Source organism: Rattus norvegicus, chromosome 15, assembly GCF_021556685.1.
Source record: "Rattus norvegicus strain SHRSP/BbbUtx chromosome 15, alternate assembly SHRSP_T2T, whole genome shotgun sequence".
NCBI lineage: Eukaryota > Metazoa > Chordata > Mammalia > Rodentia > Muridae > Rattus > Rattus norvegicus.
Window position 1 is genome coordinate 4,272,170 of NC_141548.1, and position 6,038 is coordinate 4,278,207.

Here is a 6,038-nt window from a genome sequence, read left to right on the forward strand (position 1 = left end):
GCAAGAAGCTGCAGTGTCACCCTGGAGCCTTCTTACATTGGAATTCTGTGCCAGCCACTCTTGCTGACATGGAGATAAAGAAACTGTAAACTACCATCTTGTATAACACACACACAGACACAGACACACACAGACACACACAGACACACACACAGACACACACACAGACACACACAGACACACACAGACACACACACAGACACACACACAGACATACACACAGATACACACAGAGACACACACACAGATACACACAAACACACACAGACACACACAGATACACACACAGACACACACACAAACACACACACAGACACACAGACACACACAGACACACACACAGACACATACACACACAGACACACACACAGACACACACACAGACACATACACATACACAGACACATACACAGACACACACAGACACACACAGATACACACACACAGACACACACAGACACACACACAAACAGACACACACAGACACACACACACAGACACACCGACACCCACTGACACACACAAACACACACAGACACAGACACACAGACACCCACTGACACACAGACACCCACTGACACACACACACAGACACCCACTGACACACACACACAGATACACACACACACACAGACACACACACAGACATACACACAGACACATACACAGTCACACACAGACACACATGCACAGACACAGACACACATGCACAGACACAGACACACACACAGATACACACACACAGACACACACAGACACACACACAGACACATACACAGTCACACACAGACACACATGCACAGACACACACACAGATACACACACACAGACACACACACACACAGACACATATACAGACACACACAGACACACAGACACCCACTGACACACAGACACAACACAGACACATACACACACAGACACATACACAGACACACACAGACACACAGACACAGACACACACAGATACACACACACAGACACACTCACATACACAAATACACACACAGAGACACACACACAGACACACACACAGACACATACACACAGACACACACACAGACACACACAGACACACACGCAGAGACACAGACACACACAGATACACACACACAGACACACTCACATACACAAATACACACACAGAGACACACACACTCTCACAGACACACACACTCTCACAGACAGACACACACACACTCTCACAGACACACACACACACACACACACACACTCACACACACACACACACCAGGCTATTAGATCCTCGCACTGTGAAACTGGGCAAACCTAGAGAGCATTATGCCGTGCTGGACAGCAGAGACAAGCAGGGCGGGGCTGTGGCCGTCTGTCGCATTACACACTGGCAATTCACTAAGGGAATAGTAAAGGTGGAACTTTCTCTACACACAGAAGAGTGTAAATGTGTGAAATTAGAGGAACGTGTATGTATCCATGCAGTAAAATAGCACATTATATACCTTAGATATAAACAATTATTTATACATATCGAATGCCGCTTTAGGTCTTTCAGACATTCTAAGACCAGAAATACTTTCTGCATAATTTGAATTTTTTCCCAAATACTCACCATGACTTCTGAATCCTGTTATGTGATTGTCCTGTTCCCTATCCCATCCTCCCCCGCCCCACCCCCACTCCTTCTCATTACGTATTCCAGGCCGGCTTCTGACTCATGGATACCTTGCCTGCCTGTCAAGTGCTGAGATGAAAGGCCTGTGGCCCCACACCCTGCCTTCACTCTGCTCTCCTAATGTTTGACTTCCGGTTGTTTCCAACTTGTTATTAAGTGTTACAAATAGCTTATAAGTACCATTGTGTGTGTGTCTCATAAATCTGGCTACTAAAATTAATCTGTCAAAGCGTGATTATTTTAACACGCTCAATACGCTTTGTCAAAATGCCTTCCTTCCAGGAAGCTTTTGCCAGTTGAGACAGAGAAGGCATCCTCATTGGCCTCAGAAGTTACTGTCTGTCAGACTGACATTTAAAATTATAGATTCATAATAGTTCTTTTTTTTTTCTTTTTTTTTTTTCAGAGCTGGGGACCAAACCCAGGGCCTTGTGCTTGCTAGGCAAGCGCTCTACCACTGAGCTAAATCTCCAGCCCCAAAGGGGATCGGATTCCATTACTGATGGTTGTGAGCCACCATGTGGTTGCTGGGAATTGAACTCAGGACCTCTGGAAGAGCAGTCAGTGCTCTTAACCTCTGAGCCATTTCTCCAGCCCCTCATAATAGTTCTTACTGCTGTTTTTATTGTCTTTCTGTGCGTGCGTGCGTGCGTGCGTGTGTGATGGTATATGCGTGTGTGAGTGTGCTTCCACACTCCACACAAGTGCCTGTGGAACCATGGCCTCGACATTAGGAGGTCAGTTGCTTCTATGACCTTATTTAGACAGGGTCTTTCAGTGAACTTGGGGCTTGTCATTTCAGCGAGGTTGGCTAGTCACTTGTCTCTGAGGCCCCTCCAGTGCAGGGTTACAGGCACACCACCATGCCCAGCTCTAACGTGAACGCTAGGGATCCGAACTCAGGCCCTAGCGCTTGCATAGGAAGCACCTTACCAACTGAGCTATCTCCCCAGCCCCCGTCACCTTCATTTTTACTTCTTGCACTGAAAACAAGGCTGAAGCCTTCAATATTTTGAAATGGCCGTTTATAAACTGGCTTCTTTTCTAACAAGTTGCTTGTCTATGTATTTTGAGATCTTACTTTGTAGTAGATGTAGTCTTCATTTTTCAGTGATTTGCATAAGTTATTGGGTGTCACTACTTTTATTTATATTTTATATTTTCTTGACTTCTCTATGTGTATGTATTCTTGTATTCTCTATGTGTATTTTCCTTATAAATATATGGATTTTACTTTTTATGTAATAGTCCAATATTTTTCCTATTGATTTTTAACCTTAGAAGGGCTTCTTTCTCCATAAAACAAGTACTAGCCATCTTCTGCATTCTCATGCTTTGACATTCTTTTATTTAATGCTTTAATCTTCTTGAATTTATTTTGGCATATCGTATGAAGAAAAGTTCTGAATATTTTTCTCTTAGGATTTAAGCAGTTATGTAAACATGACTCTTACTAACGTTATAGTGTTTTACACTTAATTGCATTTCAAGACAGGATTTCTAATAGGAAGTCAGGATACTGCTTAATGATTAAATTAAACCTCTTCCTAATGTAATTTGAAATGCAAAGGAAGGATCTGATATCCCAACGTAGGGGCAGAGTGCGGTCAAATGTGACCAAGACCCTGGAGCCAGGCTGAATTGGGGAGAGTATCTTCAGTTTATGAAAATAAAATGCAGAAGTCTTATGGGTGATCTTGGGCCCAGAAGCAAGGATTGATTAGTAATGCCTGGATAGGACATCACCACTCCCATTTCTGTGGGGGTCTATAATACAGAAAGACGGGAGTAATAAAGAATAAAGAACAGGTTGGTGAGATATGAATGAGGTAGCATTTTATGTCACTGATTCACACCAAAACAAACCTTAATCCTGACCCCATATTAAGCAATGACTTCCATCTCCACACAATGTTAAAGACTGTAGGGTGCCCCCCACCTTCTTTCTTTTTTTCAGTTTTTTTATTAAATGATTTTATTTATTTACATTCCAAATGTGGCTCCCCTCCCAGAGGTCTTCACCCCCTCTCCTTTGTCTCTGAGAGGGTGCTCCCCCCTCACCTAGCCACTTCCCTCTCCCACCCTCCTCACCTCACTCTCCCCAGCATCCTGATTCCCCAAGGTATCAATTCTCTCTAGGAGTAGAAGCATCCTCTCCCACTGAGGCCAGACAAGGCAGTCCTCTGCTCCGTATGTGCAGGGGCCATGTACACTCTTTGGTTAGTGGCTTAGTCTATGGGAGCAACAGGAGCTCCAGGTTAGTTGACACCTTTGGTCTTCCTATGTGGTTGCCATCCCCTTCAGCTCCTTCAACCCTTCCCCTAACTCTTCCATAGTCCAATGCTTGGCTGTGAGTATCTGCATCTGTCTCTGTCAGCTGCTGGTAGAGCCTCTCAGAGGACAGCTATGCTAGGCCCCTGTCTGCAAGCACAACATAGCAACAGTAATAGTGTCGGAGTTTGGTGCCTGCCCATGGGATGGATCCCAAGTTGGTCTGGTCACTGGATAGCCTTTCCTTCAGTCTCTTCTCCAATTTTGTCCCTGCATTTCTTATAGACAGGAACAAGTCTGGGTCAAAAATTTTAAAGGTGGGTGGGTGGCACCATCTCTCCACTGGGGGCCCTGCTTATCTCCTGGAGGTGATCTCTTTCAGCTTCTATCTCCCCCGCTGTTGAGCATTTCTGCTAAACACCCAGATGTCCCTCAACTAAAGAATAGATACAAAAAGATGTTCATTTACACGATGGAATATTATTCATGTATTAAAAGGGAGGACATCATGAATTTTGCAGGCAAATACATGTAACTAGACAATACCATCCTGAGCAAGATAGCCCATATCCAAAAGGACATGCATGGTGTGTACTCACTGATAAGTGGATATTAGCCGTAAAGTACAGAATGCCCAGGATACAACTCACAGACCACATGAAGTTTACAAGAAGGAATGACCAAGCGAAGATGCTTCAGTCCCGCTTAGAAGGGGGAAGAAAGTCATCATGGGAAGCAGAAGGAGGGAGGGAGGGACATGGATGAGAGAGGGGTGGGGGAGGGGAATCAGATATGAGAGGAGAGAGAAGAGAAACCCAGGGGGCCAGGGGGATGAGTGGGAATGTGCAGCTGTGGGGGGTGGGGGGAGCTCTAGAAAGGCCCAGAGGCCTGTGTTGTTAAAGGCTCCAAGGGATGACCGTTTTTTGGTTTGTTTTTTTTTTTGTTTGTTTGTTTTTTGAGACAGGATTTTTCTGTGTTAACAACCCTGGCTGTCCTGGAACTCCCTTTGTAGAGCAGGCTGGCCTCTAAATTACAGAGATCCTCCTGCCTCTGCCTCCTGCTTGCACCAACATGTCTGGCAACTGTAGGATCTCTTTATGAAAAATCAGCACACAGTCCTGTGCAAAACAAGCAAACAAACAAACAACAACAAACCAATTAGGCTGCCTCAATTAACACATTCATTCACACCTTACCAAGGCTCCCCAAGAGGATAGAAGTCACTGTTGAGGTTGTTCTCTCTGTTATGAGTGTGGACCAAGAGTGGCGGGCATGAAATAAGTTGTTTGCGTTGGCTCGACAGATCTGGGGCTGGGAAGTCAAGTCTAGGACCCTGCACCACTGGGCAAGGACCTTTGGCTTGGCTTAGACCAATGCAAGTATGTGGTTTGAATATGCCCGGCCTAGGGAGTGACACTATTAGGTGGTGTGGCCTTGTGGAGAAGAGTGTCACTGTCAGGGTAGACTTTGGGACCCTCCTCCTAGCTGCCTGAGGACAGTCTGCTCCAGGCTTCCTTCAGATGAAGATGTGGAACTCACAGTTCCTCCAGCTTCACGCCTGCCTGGATCCTGCCATGCTCCCGCCTTGATGATAACGGACTGAACCTCTGAACCAGTTAGCCAGCCCCAACTAAATGTTGTCCTTTAGAAGAGTTGTTTGGTCACGGTGTCTGTTCACAGAGATGAAAACCCTAAGACAGCAGATTACCATGGTTGTACAGAGTTCTGTAAAATCTTCCATGTGCCCTTTTTTAGGTGCCATAACAGAAAGACTTCCTCTTTTCTCTTTTTTAATGTTCTGTGTGTGTATGTGAGAGAGAGAGAGAGAGAGAGAGTAGAAAACCAAACATTTATGCAGGACACTGTAACACTCAATGTTTCATTTAAACCAAGGCCACTTTGTTCATCCCCAGTGCAAACTCAGTAATACGGACACTCTATTCCACCCAGGCAGAGTTGAGAACACAGGGTTCCCTCTCTAATGGCTAATTTCCTTGGAAAGTATTGACTTTTTGGGAACAGAAAGGCCGTGACAATCCCCATCTTATAGGAGTGTCTTGTTTGCCTTCCTCGCAAAGGCCACTCTCAGAACTAATTGCTAAGGTTGGGTTCA